The 21,707-nt window shown below is 61.7% G+C and overlaps 1 protein-coding gene across 2 annotated transcripts in view; it reads left to right on the top strand.

Annotated features, from left to right (window-relative positions):
- LOC137423853 (uncharacterized) overlaps window positions 1-21,707 on the top strand; it is a 117,746-nt gene that overhangs the window by 56,726 nt on the left and 39,313 nt on the right. The window lies entirely within an intron of this gene.

Here is a 21,707-nt window from a genome sequence, read left to right as displayed (position 1 = left end):
CACCAGCCCTGTATCGCTGCAGCTCTGTGTCGCTGCAGCCCTGTGTCGCTGCAGCCCTGTGTCGCACCAGCCCTGTGTCACACCAGCCCTGTGTCGCTGCAGCCCTGTGTCGCTGCAGTCTTGTGTCGCTCCAGCCCTGCATCACTCCAGCCCTGCATCGCTCCAGCCTTGTGGCCCACCAGCCCTGTGTCGCTCCAGCCCTGCGTCACTCCAGCCCTGCGTCGCACCAGCTCTGCTTCACTCCAGCTCTGCGTCGCTCCAGCCCTGTGTCGCACCAGCCCTGCGTCGCTCCAGCCCTGTGTCGCACCAGCCCTGCGTCGCTCCAGCTCTCCGTCGCTCCAGCCCTGTGTCGCACCAGCCCCGTGTCACACCAGCCCTGCGCCACTCCAGCTCTGAGTCGCTCCAGCTCTGTGTCGCTCCAGCACCAGCTCTGTGTCGCTCTAGCTCTGTTTCCCTCCAGCTCTGTTTCCCTCCAGCTCTGCGTCGCTCCAGCTCTGTGTCGCTCCAGCTCTGTGTCGCTTTTGCCCTGCGTCGCACCAGCCTTGTGTCGCTCCAGCTATGCGTCGCTCCAGCTCTGCGTCGCTTCAGTCCGGCATCGCACCAGCCCTGCGTCACTCCAGCTATGCTTCGCTCCAGCTCTGCGTCGCTCCAGCTCTGCGTCGCTCCAGCTCTGTCTCACCAGCTCGGTGTCGCACCAGGCCTGTGTCGCACCAGGCCCGTATCGCACCAGCCTTGTGTCGCTGCAGCCCTGTGTCGCACCAGCCCTGTGTCGTTGCAGTCCTGTGTCGCTGCAGACCTGTGTCGCACCAGCCCTGTGTCGCTTCAGCCTTGGGTCGCACCAGCCTTGTGACTTGTGTTACTGCAGCCCTGTGTTGCTGCAGCCCTGTGTCGCTGCATCCCTGTGTCGCACCAGCCCTGTGTCGCTGCATCCCTGTGTCGCACCAGCCCTGTGTCGCTGCAGCCCTGTGTCGCACCAGCCTTGTGTCGCACCAGCCCTGTGTCACACCAGCTCTGTGTCGTTGCAGCCCTGTATCGCTGCAGCCCTGTGTCACACCAGTCCTGTATCGCTGCAGCCCTGTGTCGCACCAGCCCTGTATCGCTGCAGCTCTGTGTCGCACCAGCCCTGTACCGCTGCAGCTCTGTGACGCACCAGCCCTGCATCTCTGCCGCCCTGTATCGCACCAGCCCTGTGTCGCACCAACCCTCTATCGCTGCAGCCCTGTGTCGCTGCAGTCCTGTATCGCTGCAGCCCTGTGTCGCTGCAGTCATGTGTCGCTGCAGCCCTGCATTGCTCCAGCCCTGCATCGCTCCAGCCTTGTGGCCCACCAGCCCTGCGTCGCTCCAGCCCTGCGTCGCTCCAGCCCTGCGTCGCACAGCTCTGCTTCGCTCCAGCTCTGTGTCGCTCCAGCCCTGTGTCGCACCAGCCCTGCGTCGCTCCAGCCCTGTGTCACACCAGCCCTGCGTCGCTCCAGCCCTGTGTCGCACCAGCTCTGCTTCGCTCCATCTCTGCATCGCTCCAGCCCTGTGTCGCACCAGCCCTGCGTCGCTCCAGCCCTGTGTCACACCAGCCCTGCGTTGCTCCAGCCCTGTGTCACACCAGCCCTGCGTCGCTCCAGCTATGCGTCGCTCCAGCCCTGTGTCGCACCAGCCCCATGTCGCTCCAGCTATGCGTCGCTCCAGCCCTGTGTCGCACCAGCCCCATGTCGCTCCAGCCCTGCGTCACTCTGCTTTGTGTCGCTCCAGCTCTGTGTTGCTCCAGCTCTGCTTCGCTCCAGCCCTGGGTCGCTCCAGCCTTGTGTCGCTCCAGCTCTGCGTCACTCCAGCCTTGTGTCGCTCCAGCTCTGCGTCGCTCCAGCCTTGTGTCGCTCCAGCTCTGCGTCGCACCAGCCTTGTGTTGCACCAGCCCTATATCGCACCATCCTAGTGTCGCTCCAGCCCTGCGTCGAATCAGCCCTGTGTCGAACCAGCCCTGCGCCGCACCAGGCCTGCGTCGCACCAGCCTTGTGTTGCTCCAGCTCTGCGTCGCTCCAGCCCTGCTTCGCACCAGCCTTGTGTCGCACCAGCTCTGAGTCGCACGAGCCCTGCATCGCACCAGCCTTGCGTCGCTCCTGCCTTGCGTCGCACCAGCTCTGTGTCGCTCCAGCTCTGTTTCCCTCCAGCTCTGCGTCACTCCAGCTCTGTGTCGCTCCAGCTCTGTGTCGCTCTAGCCCTGCATCGCACCAGACTTGTGTCGCTCCAGCTATGCGTCGCTCCAGCTCTGCATCGCTCCAGCCCGGCATCGCACCAACCCTGCGTCACTCCAGCCCTGCTTCGCACCAGCCTTGTGTCGCACCAGCTCTGAGTCGCACCAGCCCTGCATCGCACCAGCCTTGCGTCGCTCCTGCCTTGCGTCACACCAGCTCTGTGTCGCTCCAGCTCTGTTTCTCTCCAGCTCTGCGTCGCTCTAGCTCTGCGTCGCTCCAGCTCTGCATCGCTCCAGCTCTGTGTCACACCAGCTCTGTGTCGCACCAGCCCTGCGTCGCTCCAGCCCTGTGTCACACCAGCCCTGCGTCGCTCCAGCCCTGTGTCGCACCAGCCCTGCGTCGCTCCAGCTCTGCGTCGCTCCAGCCCTGTGTCGCACCAGCCCCGTGTCGCTCCAGAGTTGCGTCGCTCCAGATCTGTGTTGCTCCAGCTCTGCTTCGCTCCAGCCCTGCGTCGCTCCAGCCTTGTTTCGCTCCTGCTCTGCGTCGCTCCAGCCTTGTGTCGCTCCAGCTCTGCGTCGCTTCAGCCTTGTGTCGCCCCAGCTCTGCGTCGCTCCAGCTCTGTGTCGCACTAGCTCTGTGTCGCACCAGCTCTGTGTCGCTCCAGCTCTGTGTCGCTCCAGCCCTGTGTCGCTCCAGCCCTGTATCGCTGCAGCCCTGTATCGCACCGGCCCTGTGTCGCACCATCCCTGTGTCGCTGCAGTCCTGTGTCGCTGCAGCCCTGTGTCGCACCAGCTCTGTTGTCGCTGCAGCCCTGTGTCGCACCAGCCCTGTGTCACACCAGCCCTGTGTCGCACCAGCCCTGTGTCGCTGCAGACCTGTGTCGCTCCAGCCCTGTGTCGCTGCAGTCCTGTGTCGCTGCAGCCCCGTGTCGCTCCAGCCCTGCGTCGCTCTGCTTTGTGTCGCTCCAGCTCTGTGTTGCTCCAGCTCTGCTTCGCTCCAGCCCTGCGTCGCTCCAGCCTTGTGTCGCTCCAGCTCTGCGTCACTCCAGCCTTGTGTCGCTCCAGCTCTGCGTCGCTCCAGCCTTGTGTCGCTCCAGCTCTGCGTCGCACCAGCCTTGTGTTGCACCAGCCCTACATCGCACCAGCCTAGTGTCGCTCCAGCCCTGCGTCGAATCAGCCCTGTGTCGAACCAGCCCTGCGCCACACCAGGCCTGCGTCGCACCAGCCTTGGGTTGCTCCAGCTCTGCGTCGCTCCAGCCCTGCTTCGCACCAGCCTTGTGTCGCACCAGCTCTGAGTCGCACGAGCCCTGCATCGCACCAGCCTTGCGTCGCTCCTGCCTTGCGTCGCACCAGCTCTGTGTCGCTCCAGCTCTGTTTCCCTCCAGCTCTGCGTCGCTCCAGCTCTGTGTCGCTCCAGCTCTGTGTCGCTCTAGCCCTGCATCGCACCAGACTTGTGTCGCTCCAGCTATGCGTCGCTCCAGCTCTGCGTCGCTCCAGCCCGGCATCGCACCAACCCTGCGTCGCTCCAGCCCTGCTTTGCACCAGCCTTGTGTCGCACCAGCTCTGAGTCGCACCAGCCCTGCATCGCACCAGCCTTGCGTCGCTCCTGCCTTGCGTCACACCAGCTCTGTGTCGCTCCAGCTCTGTTTCTCTCCAGCTCTGCGTCGCTCTAGCTCTGCGTCGCTCCAGCTCTGCATCGCTCCAGCTCTGTGTCGCTCCAGCCCTGTGTCGCTCCAGCCCTGTGTCGCTCCAGCTATGCGTTGCTCCAGCTCTGCGTCGCTCCAGCCCTGTGTTGCACCAGCCCTGCGTCGCTCCAGCCCTGCGTCACACCAGCCCTGCGTCGCTCCAGCCCTGTGTCGCACCAGCCCTGCGTCGCTCCAGCTCTGCGTCGCTCCAGCCCTGTGTCGCACCAGCCCCGTGTCGCTCCAGAGTTGCGTCGCTCCAGATCTGAGTCGCTCCAGCCCTGTGTCGCACCAGCCCCGTGTCGCTCCAGCCCTGCGTCGCTCCAGATGTGAGACACTCCAGCTCTGTGTTGCTCCAGCCCTGCGTCGCTCCAGCCCTGCGTCGCTCCAGCCCTGCGTCGCTCCAGCTTTGTGTCACACCAGCCCTGCGAAGCTCTGCTTTGTGTCGCTCCAGCTCTGTGTTGCTCCAGCTCTGCTTCGCTCCAGCCCTGCGTCGCTCCAGCCTTGTGTCGCTCCTGCTCTGCGTCGCTCCAGCCTTGTGTCCCTCCAGCTCTGCGTCGCTTCAGCCTTGTGTCGCCCCAGCTCTGCGTCGCTCCAGCTCTGTGTCGCACTAGCTCTGTGTCGCACCAGCTCTGTGTCGCTCCAGCTCTGTGTCGCTCCAGCCCTGTGTCGCTCCAGCCCTGTATCGCTGCAGCCCTGTATCGCACCGGCCCTGTGTCGCCCCGTCCCTGTGTCGCTGCAGTCCTGTGTCGCTGCAGCCCTGTGTCGCACCAGCTCTGTTGTCGCTGCAGCCCTGTGTCGCACCAGCCCTGTATCGCACCAGCCCTGTGACGCACCAGCCCTGTGTCGCTGCAGACCTGTGTCGCTCCAGCCCTGTGTCGCTGCAGCCCTGTGTCGCTGCAGCCCTGTATCGCACCGGCCCTGTGTCGCACCGGTCCTGTGTCGCACCGTCCCTGTGTCGCTGCAGTCCTGTGTCGCTGCAGCCCTGTATCGCACCGGCCCTGTGTCGCACCGGCCCTGTGTCGCACCAGCCCTGTGTCGCTGCAGCCCTGTGTCGCACCAGCCCTGTGTCGCTCCAGCCTTGTGTCGCTACAGCCTTGTGTCGCACCATCCTTGTGACTTGTGTCGCTGCAGCACTGTATCGCTGCAGCCCTGTGTCGCTCCAGCCCTGTATCGCTGCAGCCCTGTGTCGCACCAGCCCTGTTTTGCAGCAGCCCTGTATCGCTGCAGCCCTGTTTCACTGCAGCCCTGTATCGCTGCAACCCTGTGTCGCACCAGCCCTGTATCGCTGCAGCCCTCTGTCGCACCAGCCCTGTGTCACTGCAGCCCTGTGTCGCTCCAGCCCTGCGTCGCACCAGCCCTGTGTCGCTGCAGCCCTGTGTTGCACCACGCCTGTGTCGCACCAGGCCTGTGTCGCACCAGCCCTATGTCGCACCAGCCCTGTGTCGCACCAGCCCTGTGTCGCTGCAGCCCTGTGTCGCACCAGCCCTGTGTCGCTGCAGCCCTGTGTCGCATCAGCCCTGTGTCGCACCAGCCCTGTGTCGCACCAGCCCTGTGTCGCACCAGCCCTGTGTCGCTGCAGACCTGTGTCGCTCCATCCCTGAGTCGCACCAGCCCTGTTTTGCAGCAGCCCTGTATCGCTGCAGCCCTGTTTCACTGCAGCCCTGTATCGCTGCAACCCTGTGTCGCACCAGCCCTGTATCGCTGCAGCCCTCTGTCGCACCAGCCCTGTGTCACTGCAGCCCTGTGTCGCTCCAGCCCTGCGTCACACCAGCCCTGTGTCGCTGCAGCCCTGTGTTGCACCAGGCCTGTGTCGCACCAGGCCTGTGTCGCACCAGCCCTATGTCGCACCAGCCCTGTGTCGCACCAGCCCTGTGTCGCTGCAGCCCTGTGTCGCACCAGCCCTGTGTCGCTGCAGCCCTGTGTCGCATCAGCCCTGTGTCGCACCAGCCTTGTGTCGCACCAGCCCTGTGTCGCACCAGCCCTGTGTCGCTGCAGACCTGTGTCGCTCCATCCCTGAGTCGCTGCAGCCCTGTGTCGCTGCAGCCCTGTATCGCACCGGCCCTGTGTCGCACCGGCCCTGTGTCGCACCATCTCTGTGTCGCTGCAGTCCTGTGTCGCTGCAGACCTGTGTCGCACCAGCCCTGTGTCGCTGCAGCCCTGTGTCGCTTCAGCCTTGCGTCGCACCAGGCTTGTGACTTGTGTCGCTGCAGCCCTGTGTTGACGCAGCCCTGTGTCGCTGCATCCCTGTGTCGCACCAGCCCTGTGTCGCTGCAGCACTGTGTCGCACCAGCCTTGTGTCGCACCAGCCCTGTGTCACACCACCTCTGTGTCGCTGCAGCCTTGTATCGCTGCAGCCCTGTGTCGCACCAGTCCTGTATCGCTGCAGCCCTGTGTCGCACCAGCCCTGTATCGCTGCAGCTCTGTGTCGCACCAGCCCTGTATCGCTGCAGCTCTGTGTCGCACCAGCCCTGTATCGCTGCAGCTCTGTGTCACTGCAGCCCTGTGTCGCTGCAGCCCTGTGTCGCACCAGCCCTGTGTCACACCAGCCCTGTGTCGCTGCAGCCCTGTGTCGCTGCAGCCCTGTGTCGCACCAGCCCTGTGTCACACCAGCCCTGTGTCGCTGCAGCCCTGCGTCGCTCCAGCCCTGCGTCGCACCAGCTCTGCTTCACTCCAGCTCTGCGTCGCTCCAGCCCTGCGTCGCACCAGCCCTGCGTCGCTCCAGCCCTGTGTCGCACCGGCCCTGTGTCGCACCAGCCCTGTGTCGCTGCAGCCCTGTGTCGCACCAGCCCTGTGTCGCACCAGCCCTGTGTCGCACCAGGCCTATGTCGCATCAGCCCTGTGTCGCACAAGCCTTGTGTCGCTGCAGCCCTGTGTCGCACCAGCCCTGTGTCGCACCAGCCCTGTGTTGCATCAGCCCTGTGTCGCACCAGCCCTGTGTCGCTCCAGCCCTGTGTCACTCCAGCCTTGTGTCGCACCAGGCCTGTGTCGCACCAGCCCTGTATCGCTGCAGCTCTGTGTCGCACCAGCCCTGTGTCGCTCCAGCCCTGTGTCACTCCAGCCTTGTGTCGCACCAGGCCTGTGTCGCACCAGCCCTGTATCGCTGCAGCTCTGTGTCGCTCCAGCTCTGCGTCGCTCCAGCTCTGCATCGCTCCAGCTCTGTGTCGCACCAGCTCTGTGTCGCTCCAGCCCTGTGTCGCACCAGCTCTGTGTCGCTCCAGCTCTGTGTCGCTCCAGCCCTGTGTCACTCCAGCCCTGTGTCGCTCCAGCACTGCGTCACTCCAGCTCTGCATCGCTCCAGCTCTGCGTCGCTCCAGCCTTGTGTTGCACCAGCCCTGCGTCACACCAGCCTTGTGTTGCTCCAGCTCGGCGTCGCTCCAGCCCTGCGTCGAATCAGCCCTGCGTCGCACCAGCCCTGCACCGCACCAGCCCTGTGTCGCACCAGCCTTGCGTCGCACCAGCTCTGTGTCGCACCAGCTCTGCGTCGCACCAGCCTTGCGTCGCTCCTGCCTTGTGTAGCACCAGCTCTGCGTCGCTCCAGCCCTGCGTCGCACCAGCTCTGTGTCGCACCAGCCCTGCGTCGCACCAGCCTTGCGTCGCTCCTGCCTTGTGTCGCTCCAGCTATGCGTCGCTCCAGCTCTGCGTCGCTCCAGCCCGGCATCGCACCAACCCTGCGTCGCTCCAGCCCTGCTTCGCACCAGCCTTGTGTCGCACCAGCACTGAGTCGCACCAGCCCTGCATCGCACCAGCCTTGCGTCGCTCCTGCCTTGCGTCACACCAGCTCTGTGTCGCTCCAGCTCTGTTTCTCTCCAGCTCTGCGTCGCTCTAGCTCTGCGTCGCTCCAGCTCTGCGTCGCTCCAGCTCTGTGTCGCACCAGCTCTGTGTCGCACCAGCTCTGTGTCACTCCAGCCCTGTGTCGCTCCAGCCCTGTGTCGCTCCAGCTCTGCGTTGCTCCAGCTCTGCGTCGCTCCAGCCCTGTGTTGCACCAGCCCTGCGTCGCTCCAGCCCTGTGTCACACCAGCCCTGCGTCGCTCCAGCCCTGTGTCGCACCAGCCCTGCGTCGCTCCAGCTCTGCGTCGCTCCAGCCCTGTGTCGCACCAGCCCCGTGTCGCTCCAGAGTTGCGTCGCTCCAGATCTGAGTCGCTCCAGCCCTGTGTCGCACCAGCCCCGTGTCGCTCCAGCCCTGCGTCGCTCCAGATCTGAGTCACTCCAGCTCTGTGTCGCTCCAGCCCTGCGTCGCTCCAGCCCTGCGTCGCTCCAGCCCTGTGTCGCTCCAGCCTTGTGTCACACCAGCCCTGCGAAGCTCTGCTTTGTGTCGCTCCAGCTCTGTGTTGCTCCAGCTCTGCTTCGCTCGAGCCCTGCGTCGCTCCAGCCTTGTGTCGCTCCTGCTCTGCGTCGCTCCAGCCTTGTGTCGCTCCAGCTCTGCGTCGCTTCAGCCTTGTGTCGCCCCAGCTCTGCGTCGCTCCAGCTCTGTGTCGCACTAGCTCTGTGTCGCACCAGCTCTGTGTCGCTCCAGCTCTGTGTCGCTCCAGCCCTGTGTCGCTCCAGCCCTGTATCGCTGCAGCCCTGTATCGCACCGGCCCTGTGTCGCACCGTCCCTGTGTCGCTGCATTCCTGTGTCGCTGCAGCCCTGTGTCGCACCAGCCCTGTGTCGCACCAGCCCTGTGTCGCACCAGCCCTGTGTCGCTGCAGACCTGTGTCGCTCCAGGCCTGTGTCGCTGCAGCCCTGTGTCGCTGCAGCCCTGTATCGCACCGGCCCTGTGTCGCACCGGCCCTGTGTCGCACCGTCCCTGTGTCGCTGCAGTCCTGTGTCGCTGCAGCCCTGTATCGCACCGGCCCTGTGTCGCACCGGCCCTGTGTCGCACCAGCCCTGTGTTGCTGCAGCCCTGTGTCGCACCAGCCCTGTGTCGCTCCAGCCTTGTGTCGCTACAGCCTTGTGTCGCACCATCCTTGTGACTTGTGTCGCTGCAGCACTGTGTCGCTGCAGCCCTGTGTCGCTCCAGCCCTGTATCGCTGCAGCCCTGTGTCGCACCAGCCCTGTTTTGCAGCAGCCCTGTATCGCTGCAGCCCTGTATCACTGCAGCCCTGTATCGCTGCAACCCTGTGTCGCACCAGCCCTGTATCGCTGCAGCCCTCTGTCACACCAGCCCTGTGTCACTGCAGCCCTCTGTCGCTCCAGCCCTGCGTCGCACCAGCCCTGTGTCGCTGCAGCCCTGTGTTGCACCAGGCCTGTGTCGCACCAGGCCTGTGTCGCACCAGCCCTATGTCGCACCAGCCCTATGTCGCACCAGCCTTGTGTCGCTGCAGCCCTGTGTCGCACCAGCCCTGTGTCGCTGCAGCCCTGTGTCGCATCAGCCCTGTGTCGCACCAGCCCTGTGTCGCACCAGCCCTGTGTCGCACCAGCCCTGTGTCGCTGCAGACCTGTGTCGCTCCATCCCTGTGTCGCTGCAGCCCTGTGTCGCTGCAGCCCTGTATCGCACCGGCCCTGTGTCGCACCGGCCCTGTGCCGCACCATCTCTGTGTCGCTGCAGTCCTGTGTCGCTGCAGACCTGTGTCGCACCAGCCCTGTGTCGCTGCAGCCCTGTGTCGCTTCAGCCTTGCGTCGCACCAGGCTTGTGACTTGTGTCGCTGCAGCCCTGTGTTGCTGCAGCCCTGTGTCGCTGCATCCCTGTGTCGCACCAGCCCTGTGTCGCTGCAGCACTGTGTCGCACCAGCCTTGTGTCGCACCAGCCCTGTGTCACACCACCTCTGTGTCGCTGCAGCCTTGTATTGCTGCAGCCCTGTGTCGCACCAGCCCTGTATCGCTGCAGCCCTGTGTCGCACCAGCCCTGTATCGCTGCAGCTCTGTGTCGCACCAGCCCTGTATCGCTGCAGCTCTGTGTCACTGCAGCCCTGTGTCGCTGCAGCCCTGTGTCGCACCAGCCCTGTGTCACACCAGCCCTGTGTCGCTGCAGCCCTGTGTCGCTGCAGTCTTGTGTCGCTCCAGCCCTGCATCGCTCCAGCCCTGCATCGCTCCAGCCTTGTGGCCCACCAGCCCTGCGTCGCTCCAGCCCTGCGTCGCTCCAGCCCTGCGTCGCTCCAGCCCTGCGTCGCACCAGCTCTGCTTCACTCCAGCTCTGCGTCGCTCCAGCCCTGCGTCGCACCAGCCCTGCGTCGCTCCAGCCCTGTGTCGCACCGGCCCTGTGTCGCACCAGCCCTGTGTCGCTGCAGCCCTGTGTCGCGCCAGCCCTGTGTCGCACCAGCCCTGTGTCGCAACAGGCCTGTGTCGCATCAGCCCTGTGTCGCACAAGCCTTGTGTCGCTGTGCCCTGTGTCGCACCAGCCCTGTGTCGCACCAGCCCTGTGTTGCATCAGCCCTGTGTCGCACCAGCCCTGTGTCGCTCCAGCCCTGTGTCGCTCCAGCCTTGTGTCGCACCAGGCCTGTGTCGCACCAGCCCTGTATCGCTGCAGCTCTGTGTCGCACCAGCCCTGTATCGCTGCAGCTCTGTGTTGCTGCAGCCCTGTGTCGCTGCAGCCCTGTGTCGCACCAGCCCTGTGTCACACCAGCCCTGTGTCGCTGCAGCCCTGTGTCGCTGCAGTCTTGTGTCGCACCAGCCCCGTGTCACTCCAGCCCTGCACCACACCAGCTCTGTGTCGCTCCAGCTCTGTTTCCCTCCAGCTCTGCGTCGCTTCAGCTCTGTGTCGCTTTAGCCCTGCATCGCACCAGCCTTGTGTCGCTCCAGCTATGCGTCGCTCCAGCTATGCATCGCTCCAGCCCGGCATCGCACCAGCCCTGTGTCGCTCCAGCTATGCTTCGCTCCAGCTCTGCGTCGCTCCAGCTCTGCATCGCTCCAGCTCTGTGTCGCACCAGCTCTGTGTCGCTCCAGCCCTGTGTCGCACCAGCTCTGTGTCGCTCCAGCTCTGTGTCGCTCCAGCCCTGTGTCACTCCAGCCCTGTGTCGCTCCAGCACTGCGTCACTCCAGCTCTGCATCGCTCCAGCTCTGCGTCGCTCCAGCCTTGTGTTGCACCAGCCCTGCGTCACACCAGCCTTGTGTTGCTCCAGCTCGGCGTCGCTCCAGCCCTGCGTCGAGTCAGCCCTGCGTCGCACCAGCCCTGCACCGCACCAGCCCTGCGTCGCACCAGCCTTGCGTCGCACCAGCTCTGTGTCGCACCAGCCCTGCGTCGCACCAGCCTTGCGTCGCTCCTGCCTTGTGTAGCACCAGCTCTGCGTCGCTCCAGCCCTGCGTCGCACCAGCCCTGCGTCGCACCAGCTCTGTGTCGCACCAGCCCTGCGTCGCACCAGCCTTGCGTCGCTCCTGCCTTGTGTCGCACCAGCTCTGCATCGCTCCAGCTCTGTGTAGCTTTAGCCCTGCGTCGCACCAGCCTTGTGTCGCTCCAGCTATGCGTCGCTCCAGCTATGCATCGCTCCAGCCCGGCATCGCACCAGCCCTGCGTCGCTCCAGCTCTGCGTCGCTCCAGCTCTGTGTCGCACCAGCTCTGTGTCGCTCCAGCCCTGTGTCGCACCAGCTCTGTGTCGCTGCAGCTCTGTGTCGCTCCAGCCCTGTGTCGCTCCAGCCCTGTGTTGCTCCAGCACTGCGTCGCTCCAGCTCTGCGTCGCTGCAGCCCTGTGACGCTGCAGCCCTGTGTCGCACCAGCCCTGTATCGCGTCAGCCCTGAGTCTCACCAGCCCTGAGTCTCACCAGCCCTGAGTCTCACCAGCCCTGTGTCGCACCAGACCTGAGTCTCACCAGCCCTGAGTCTCACCAGCCCTGAGTCTCACCAGCCCTGAGTCTCACTAGCCCTGTGTCGCACCAGCCCTGTGTCGCACCAGCCCTGTGTCGCACCAGCCCTGTGTCGCTGCAGTCTTGTGTCACTCCAGCCCTGTGTCGCTCCAGCTCTGCATCGCTCCAGCTCTTCATTGCTCCAGCCCTGCGTCGCTGAAACCCTGTGTCGCACCAGCCCTGTGTCGCTGCAGCCCTGTGTCACACCAGCCCTGTGTCGCACCAGCCCTGTGTCGCACCAGGCCTGTGTCGAACCAGGCATGTGTCGCACCAGGCCTGTGTCGCACCAGGCCTGTGTTGCACCAGCCCTGTGTCGCACCAGCCCTGTGTCGCACCAGCCATGTGTCGCACCAGCCCTGTGTCACACCAGCCCTGTGTCGCATCAGCCCTGTGTCGCACCAGCCCTGTGCCGCTCCAGCCCTGTGTCGCTACAACCTTGTGTCGCACCAGCCTTGTGACTTGTGTCGCTGCAGCCCTGTGTTGCTGCAGCCCTGTGTCGCTGCATCCCTGTGTCGCACCAGCCCTGTGTTGCTGCAGCCCTGTGTCGCTGCAGCCCTGTGTCGCACCAGCCTTGTGTCGCACCAGCCCTGTGTCGCACCAGTTCTGTGTCGCTGCAGCCCTGTATCGCTGCAGCCCTGTGTCGCACCAGCCCTGTATCGCTGCAGCCCTGTGTCGCACCAGCCCTGTATCGCTGCAGCCCTGTGTTGCACCAGCCCTGCATCGCTGCAGCTCTGTGTTGCACCAGCCCTGTATCGCTGCAGCTCTGTGTCGCACCAACCCTGTATCGCTGCAGCCCTGTATCGCACCAGCCCTGTGTCGCACCAGCCCGCTATCGCTGCAGCCCTGTGTAGCTGCAGCCCTGTGTCACTGCAGCCCTGTGTCGCTGCAGCCCTGTGTCGCACCAGCCTTGTGTCGCTGCAGCCCTTTGTAGCTGCAGCCCTGTGTTGCTGCAGCCCTGTGTCGCTGCAGCCCAGTGTCGCACCAGCCCTGTGTCGCTGCAGCCCAGTGTCGCACCAGCCCTGTGTCGCTGCAGCCCTGTGTCGCTCCAGCCCTGTGTCGCTCCAGCCTTGTGTCACACCAGCCCTGTGAAGCTCCAGCTCTGCGTCGCTCCAGCCTTGTGTCGCTCCAGCTCTGCGTCGCTCCAGCCTTGTGTCGCTCCAGCTCTGCGTCGCTCCAGCCTTGTGTTGCACCAGCCATGCGTCGCACCAGCCTTGTGTCGCTCCAGCTCTGCATCACTCCAGTCATGCGTCAAATCAGCCCTGCGTCGCACCAGCCCTGCGCCGCACCAGCCCTGCGTCGCACCAGCCTTGTGTTGCTCCAGTTCTGCGTCGCTCAAGCCTTGCGTCGCACCAGCTCTGTGTCGCACCAGCCCTGCGTCGCACCAGCCTTGCGTCGCTCCTGCCTTGTGCGCACCAGCTCTGTGTCGCTCCAGCTCTGTTTCCCTCCAGCTCTGCGTCGCTCCAGCTCTGTGTCGCTTTAGCCCTGCGTCGCACCAGCCTTGTGTCGCTCCAGCTATGCGTCGCTCCAGCTATGCATCGCTCCAGCCTGGCAGCGCACCAGCCCTGTGTCGCTCCAGCTATGCTTCGCTCCAGCTCTGCATCGCTCCAGCTCTGCATCGCTCCAGCTCTGTGTCGCACCAGCTCTGTGTCGCTCCAGCCCTGTGTCGCACCAGCTCTGTGTCGCTCCAGCTCTGTGTCACTCCAGCCCTGTGTCACTACAGCCCTGTATCGCTGCAGCTCTGTGTCGCACCAGCCCTGTATCGCTGCAGCTCTGTGTTGCTGCAGCCCTGTGTCGCTGCAGCCCTGTGTCACACCAGCCCTGTGTCACACCAGCCCTGTGTCGCTCCAGCTCTGCGTCGCTCCAGCCCTGTGTCGCAACAGCCCCGTGTCACTCCAGCCCTGCGCCACTCCAGCTCTGAGTCGCTCCAGCTCTGTGTCGCTCCAGCACCAGCTCTGTGTCGCTCCAGCTCTGTTTCCCTCCAGATCTGTTTCCCTCCAGCTCTGCGTCGCTCCAGCTCTGTGTCGCACCAGCTCTGTGTCGCTCCAGCTCTGCGTCGCTTCAGCCTGGCATCGCACCAGCCCTGCGTCGCTCCAGCTATGCTTCGCTCCAGCTCTGCGTCACTCCAGCTATGCTTCGCTCCAGCTCTGCGTCGCTCCAGCTCTGTGTCTCTCCAGCTCGGTGTCGCTCCAGCCCTGTGTCGCACCCGCTCTGTGTCGCTCCAGCCTTGTGTCGCACCAGGCCTGTGTCGCACCAGGCCCGTATCGCACCAGCCTTGTGTCGCTGCAGCCCTGTGTCGCACCAGCCCTGTGTCGCTGCAGTCCTGTGTCGCTGCAGACCTGTGTCGCACCAGCCCTGTGTCGCTTCAGCCTTGTGTCGCACCAGCCTTGTGACTTGTGTCACTGCAGCCCTGTGTTGCTGCAGCCCTGTGTCGCTGCATCCCTGTGTCGCACCAGCCCTGTGTCGCTGCATCCCTGTGTCGCACCAGCCCTGTGTCGCTGCAGCCCTGTGTCGCACCAGCCTTGTGTCGCACCAGCCCTGTGTCACACCAGCTCTGTGTCGCTGCAGCCCTGTATCGCTGCAGCCCTGTGTCACACCAGCCCTGTATCGCTGCAGCCCTGTGTCGCACCAGCCCTGTATCGCTGCAGCTCTGTGTCGCACCAGCCCTGTACCGCTGCAGCTCTGTGTCGCACCAGCCCTGCAATCGCTGCAGCCCTGTATCGCACCAGCCCTGTGTCGCACCAGCCCTCTATTGCTGCAGCCCTGTGTCGCTGCAGTCCTGTATCGCTGCAGCCCTGTGTCGCTGCAGTCCTGTGTCGCTGCAGCCCTGCATTGCTCCAGCCCTGCATCGCTCCAGCCTTGTGGCCCACCAGCCCTGCGTCGCTCCAGCCCTGCGTCGCTCCAGCCCTGCATCGCACCAGCTCTGCTTCGCTCCAGCTCTGCGTCGCTCCAGCTCTGCATCGCTCCAGCCCTGTGTCGCACCAGCCCTGCGTCGCTCCAGCCCTGTGTCACACCAGCCCTGCATCGCTCCAGCCCTGTGTCGCACCAGCCCTGCGTCGCCTCAGCTCTGCGTCGCTCCAGCCCTGTGTCGCACCAGCCCCGTGTCACTCCAGCCCTGCGTTGCTCCAGCTCTGAGTCGCTCCAGCTCTGTGTCGCTCCAGCCCTGCGTCGCTCCAGCCCTGCGTCGCTCCAGCCCTGTTTCGCTCCAGCCTTGTGTCACACCAGCCCTGCGAAGCTCTGCTTTGTGTCGCTCCAGCTCTGTGTTGTGTTACGTAGTCCCCTCGGTGAATACCTGGTCTCGGTGACCCCCGGACCGTGAGAGGAACTTCGCCAGAAAGTTGTATTAGATGTACGCTTTCACAAAGCAATCCATATGAATTCCCCCCAAGAGAAAACTGATGTTCAAAGATATATTTCAATGGTAATGATCATACAATTTCAATGATACAACCATGGAGATTTTCCCCGAGCAATCCACCATCAACAATTCACAATCCCCCAATCAATCCCCTAGATGAGTAAGATGGCCATCTTATATGTGTGTGTCCCCTTTGGTACTCACGACCCCCTTTGGTCCCTGTCCCTCACAATGTCTCTGGGCCCCTCCTGACCAAGATGATGGTCGGCTTCGCCGCACTCGGGCGGTTGAACGAACCCCGGGCGGACGTGTTTCCACCGGGCATGTATCGTACCGGGAACCCCGGCTGCAGCTCCCTCCTGGCCACGCGAAGCGGGTCCGGTACAGTAGGCAAAAGCCACACGCCGCTTGCAACGCGTGGTAGGCCCCAACGTGCGACCCGTACGCGTCTTTCGTAGACGGTGCCGCGAAAGGTGCCAGACGCTGGGTCGGTGCACGGCCCCACGGCCAATTGACGTGTCCACCGGGTCGGTACACGTCCCGGTAACTCCTCTCGCCAGACGGGCTTGGGAACGCCGCTGTTTCACGCGGCGCAAGATCGATCCCACCTTTCGTCGGAGCGGGGCGAGGAAGAAGATCAATCCTCGTCGCTTCTCCGGACCTCGTGGGTGTTCTTTTTCCGTTTCCGGTCTCTTTTCCCAGAAGGGCTCCTGACCCTCCAACCACAACAACCCTTAACCCAGAAGGGCTCCTGACCCTCCAACCACAACAACCCTTAATCGACTACACATTGATAAGCAAAGATCTGAATAGTAATTCACATAAATATGTAACAATAGTAATTCACATAAATATGTAACACTCCCCCCCTTCAAGAAAGAAAGTTTGACCCCAGCGAAAACTTTCGTTGCCGGCCAACTTGGATAAACAAACCAGGTAACTCAACCCCCAAATCATCAGTTCCCCTGGGCAACAATTACCACAACTCAAAAATAAAGCAACAATATTTCACAAAACCCCCAGAGATTTTCCAAGGTAATTCACTCTGGACAAAGCACCAGCAACGACATTGTCCCTGCCCTTTACATGTTCAATTTCCCGTTGGACTCCTGCCAAGCCCAACTCCATCTCATGACCCTCTGACTTTGACTGTCAGTTTCTTGTGAATGAAGGTTAAGGGGTTGATCAAAGATCCAAAGTTAAGCAACTCGATAGCACTTTTTCCGGGAGGCCAAGCCGAGTATTCACTACATGGATGCCTTTAGGAACGTGGAGTTCACGGTTAGTCCGTGCAGGAAAGTTCTCTACATGGACGCCTTGAGGAACGTGGAGTTCACGGTTAGTCCGTGCATGAAAGTTCCCTACCTGGACGCCTTTAGGAACGTGGCGTTCACGGTTAATCCGTGTAGGAATCTTGGCTCGGCGGCTCCGCCGCATTCCGTGCTTCAACTTTTCAGAACTTCCCTAATAATTATGGTGGGACCGCTTGTCACTGTAGTCCCATGAATAGCGGTCTCCTTCTCGGCCACTACTTTGACAATCCTTCCTTCGGGAGCTGCCGTAACTCAGGGAGCCTCCATAATAATTTTGATTGCGGCCACCACCAAAACTACCGCCCAGTTGTCCTCTCCTGTAGACCTCTCGACGCCTACGAAATGCCTTCCCTACTGTTATGGTCCGACCCTCCAAATCCTTGCCATTCCAATTCTTCTCTGCCTCTCTGGCGTCTTTTGTGTTTGCAAACGTGACAAAGCCGAACCCTCTTGACTGTTGCGTTTCCCTGTCTCTTACCAGCCGCACTTCCACCAGCGGCCCATATCTGTTGAAGACAGAGGTCAGAACTTCTTCCTCTGTTTTGAAGTTCAGTCCCCCTACAAATAACTTGGTATTTTGGTCGCCATCCCGAGCTGGGGTGGTGTTATTTTCCCTGCTGGGCTCTTTACCAACCCTCGGGTTACCATAAACTTGACCCCCGGCCAAATCATTCCCGATAACCACAGATACACCCTCTACAGGAAGCGTGGCTTGTAAACCGACGGTGACCGGTCCTGACACCAAATCGGACTCCAAATGGATGACATGAAGTGGAGCACTAACACCGCCCCCGATCCCCTGTAAACGAACACTATCCCCCGTTGCCGTCTCCTTGGACCATGGCAAAATGCCTTCAAGCATTAACGATTGATGTGCTCCTATGTCCCTCAATATCCGAACCGGTCTCCGGTTAGTCGAGGCGCCATCCCGTGACACAAACCCCTCTGAAATAAATGGTTGGTAACCCTTTTGATGGCGATTTCTTACGCTAGCCATCGCATTCGGAGTTGTAATAGTCGGACTCTGCTCTGGGTTGTCCCTTTTCATGAGGTAACAACTGGACATCAAGTGTCCAGGTTTCTTGCAAAACGCGCAAGTAGGCCCGGAGGAAAAACTCGTGGTCTGCCTCGGGCCCCCTGAAAAATAAGTTTGTCTTGGGCCCGCAGCCCTCTGACTTCGACAGGTGGGGTATCCACGTTGTCCCCATAATCCTCTCGAGGCCGCCGCCATGTATTGTCGTTCTCCGCACCTGCTGTTCCCCACCTCCCCTGCGGAAATCTAGGCGAGGAGTTAGGTTCGTGGACCCCTATCCGGTGGGTTAAGGCATAATCATCTGCCATGGTGGCTGCGTCCCACAACTTTGGTACTTTCTTTTCCTGCAGGTACACTTTGATGTCCTCGTGGACACACTGCTGAAATTCCTCCACCAGGATCAAGTCACGCAATGTTTCGAAGTCTTTCCCGACTCCTTTTGACTCACACCACCGATCAAACATGTTTTCTTTCACTCTGGCAAACTCCACATGGGTCTCACTCTCCCTCTTCCTGGCATTCCGGAATTTTTGCCTGTAAGCTTCCGGAACCAACTCATAGGCTTTGAGGATGTGTTTCTTCAGTACCTCATAATCTGCACATTGGTCCATTGGTAGCGCCGAATAAATCTCTTGAGCTTTTCCCACCAGCACACTTTGCACTAGTATGGTCCAGGCCTCCTCCGGCCAGTTTAATTGTCGAGCCACTTTCTCAAAGTGTGGAAAAAATTTCGCGACTTCCTTTTCACTGAACGGTGGAACCAGCCTCACATGTCTGCCCACATCCCAGGTTTTCTGGTTAGGTGTTGACCCCGTCAGCAAGGGTGGTACCTCTCCCCGTTCTCTCATTAACTCCAGCTCCTTGAATTTAATTTCCTGCTGAAGCTCCATGTCACGTTCCTTTAATTCCCTTTCCGCTTTTCTCTCCTCTGCTTCGAGGTCCCTTGCAGCTCTCCTCTCCTCTGCTTTTCTCCCTTCTAACCTTTCCTGGAGTTCTCGTTCCACTCTCCTTTCCTCTGCTTGTTTCTCTTCTCTCCTCTCTTCTGCTTTCCTTTCTTCTTCTGCTCTTTCCTTTTCTGCTTTCCTTTCTTCTTCTGCTAACCTTTCCTGGAGTTCTCGTTCCACTCTCCTTTCCTCTGCTTGTTTCTCTTCTCTCCTCTCTTCTGCTTTCCTTTCTTCTTCTGCTCTTTCCTTTTCTGCTTTCCTTTCTTCTTCTTTTAACCTTTCCTGGAGTTCTCGTTCCACTCTCCTTTCCTCTGCTTGTTTCTCTTCTCTCCTCTCTTCTGCTTTCCTTTCTTCTTCTTTAATCCGTTCCTGGCTCCGTAATTGCAACTCCAGTTTCCGGAGCTCAACGTCTTCTGGTTCTTCGGGTAGCCACTCCCAGGCTAACTCGTCCCATGTTCCTAATCCCACCACAGACTGTATCACCGTGGTCTGCAACTCTGCCTTCCTCAAATTAGTTCGGACCTCCAAGTTAAAATGTTTGGCCAATTTCAAGAGGTCCGACTTTAGTAACGCTCGGAACTGTGCCTCACTCGGGGTTACCACAAAGTTCTGTGCCACAAACGCCATGGTGCCTATCGTTAACACCTGTTAACCTTCACCCAAGACTTTACCCCAATTTCTCAAAAAATTTACCAATTAATAATTAATTAATTAATTTTAATTAATAAAAAAACTATTATTTTATTATGTTATACAATTTTAAATCCCGGACGTAGACCCAATTGCGAATCCGCAAATCGTAATTTGGACGAGCCCCCAATTCTGTTACGTAGTCCCCTCGGTGAATACCTGGTCTCGGTGACCCCCGGACCGTGAGAGGAACTTCACCAGAAATTTGTATTAGATGTACGCTTTCACAAAGCAATCCATATGAATTCCCCCCAAGAGAAAACTGATGTTCAAAGATATATTTCAATGGTAATGATCATACAATTTCAATGATACAACCACGGAGATTTTCCCCGAGCAATCCACCATCAACAATTCACAATCCCCCAATCAATCCCCTAGATGAGTAAGATGGCCATCTTATATGTGTGTGTCCCCTTTGGTACTCACGACCCCCTTTGGTCCCTGTCCCTCACAATGTCTCTGGGCCCCTCCTGACCAAGATGATGGTCGGCTTCGCCGCACTCGGGCGGTTGAACGAACCCCGGGCGGACGTGTTTCCACTGGGCATGTATCGTACCGGGAACCCCGGCTGCAGCTCCCTCCTGGCCACGCGAAGCGGGTCCGGTACAGTAGGCAACAGCCACACGCCGCTTGAAACGCGTGGTAGGCCCCAACGTGCGACCCGTACGCGTCTTTCGTAGATGGTGCCGCGAAAGGTGCCAGACGCTGGGTCGGTGCACGGCCCCACGGCCAATTGACGTGTCCACCGGGTCGGTACACGTCCCGGTAACTCCTCTCACCAGACGGGCTTGGGAACGCCGCTGTTTCACGCGGCGCAAGATCGATCCCACCTTTCGTCGGAGCGGGGCGAGGAAGAAGATCAATCCTCGTCGCTTCTCCGGACCTCGTGGGTGTTCTTTTTCCGTTTCCGGTCTCTTTTCCCAGAAGGGCTCCTGACCCTCCAACCACAACAACCCTTAACCCAGAAGGGCTCCTGACCCTCCAACCACAACAACCCTTAATCGACTACACATTGATAAGCAAAGATCTGAATAGTAATTCACATAAATATGTAACAATAGTAATTCACATAAATATGTAACAGTTGCTCCAGCTCTGCTTTGCTCCAGCCCTGCGTCGCTCCAGCCTTGTGTCGCTCCAGCTCTGCGTCGCTCCAGCCTTGTGTCGCTCCAGCTCTGCGTCGCTCCAGCCTTGTGTCGCTCCAGCTCTGCGTTGCTCCAGCCTTGTGTCGCTCCAGCTCTGCGTCGCACCAGCCTTGTGTTGCACCAGCCCTACATCGCACCAGCCTTGTGTCGCTCCAGCCCTGCGTCGAATCAGCCCTGTGTCGAACCAGCCCTGCGCCGCACCAGGCCTGCGTCGCACCAGCCTTGTGTTGCTCCAGCTCTGCGTCGCTCCAGCCCTGCTTCGCACCAGCCTTGTGTCGCACCAGCTCTGAGTCGCACCAGCCCTGCATCGCACCAGCCTTGCGTCGCTCCTGCCTTGCGTCGCACCAGCTCTGTGTCGCTCCAGCTCTGTTTCCCTCCAGCTCTGCGCCGCTCCAGCTCTGTGTCGCTCTAGCCCTGCGTCGCACCAGACTTGTGTCGCTCCAGCTATGCGTCGCTCCAGCTCTGCGTCGCTCCAGCCCGGCATCGCACCAACCCTGCGTCGCTCCAGCTATGCTTCGCTCCAGCTCTGCGTCGCTCCAGCTCTGCGTCGCTCCAGCTCTGTGTCGCACCAGCTCTGTGTCGCACCAGCTCTGTGTCGCTCCAGCCCTGTGTCGCTGCAGCCCAGTGTCGCACCAGCCCTGTGTCGCTGCAGCCCAGTGTCGCACCAGCCCTGTGTCGCTGCAGCCCTGTGTCGCTCCAGCCCTGTGTCGCTCCAGCCTTGTGTCACACCAGCCCTGTGAAGCTCCAGCTCTGCGTCGCTCCAGCCTTGTGTCGCTCCAGCTCTGCGTCGCTCCAGCCTTGTGTCGCTCCAGCTCTGCGTCGCTCCAGCCTTGTGTTGCACCAGCCATGCGTCGCACCAGCCTTGTGTCGCTCCAGCTCTGCATCGCTCCAGTCATGCGTCAAATCAGCCCTGCGTCGCACCAGCCCTGCGCCGCACCAGCCCTGCGTCGCACCAGCCTTGTGTTGCTCCAGTTCTGCGTCGCTCAAGCCTTGCGTCGCACCAGCTCTGTGTCACACCAGCCCTGCGTCGCACCAGCCTTGCGTCGCTCCTGCCTTGTGCGCACCAGCTCTGTGTCGCTCCAGCTCTGTTTCCCTCCAGCTCTGCGTCGCTCCAGCTCTGTGTCGCTTTAGCCCTGCGTCGCACCAGCCTTGTGTCGCTCCAGCTCTGTGTCACTCCAGCCCTGTGTCGCTCCAGCCCTGTATCGCTCCAGCCCTGTGTCGCTCCAGCTCTGCTTCGCTCCAGCTCTGCATCGCTCCAGCCCTGTGTCGCACCAGCCCTGCGTCGCTCCAGCCCTGTGTCACACCAGCCCTGTGTCGCTCCAGCCTTGTGTTGCACCAGCCCTGCGTCGCTCCAGCTCTGCGTCGCTCCAGCCCTGTGTCGCACCAGCCCCGTGTCGCTCCAGCCCTGCGTCGCTCCAGCTCTGAGTCGCTCCAGCTCTGTGTCGCTCCAGCCCTGCGTCGCTCCAGCCCTGCGTCGCTCCAGCCCTGTGTCGCTCCAGCCTTGTGTCACACCAGCCCTGCGAAGCTCTGCTTTGTGTCGCTCCAGCTCTGTGTTGCTCCAGCTCTGCTTTGCTTCAGCCTTGTGTCGGTCCAGCTCTGCG

The sequence above is a fragment of the Myxine glutinosa genome, unplaced genomic scaffold, assembly GCF_964187855.1.
Source record: "Myxine glutinosa unplaced genomic scaffold, kmMyxGlut1.1 SCAFFOLD_600, whole genome shotgun sequence".
In the NCBI taxonomy this organism is placed as follows: domain Eukaryota; kingdom Metazoa; phylum Chordata; class Myxini; order Myxiniformes; family Myxinidae; genus Myxine; species Myxine glutinosa.
The sequence above is the reverse complement of the archived record's forward strand: the minus strand, read 5'-3'. Positions and strand labels throughout refer to the sequence as shown.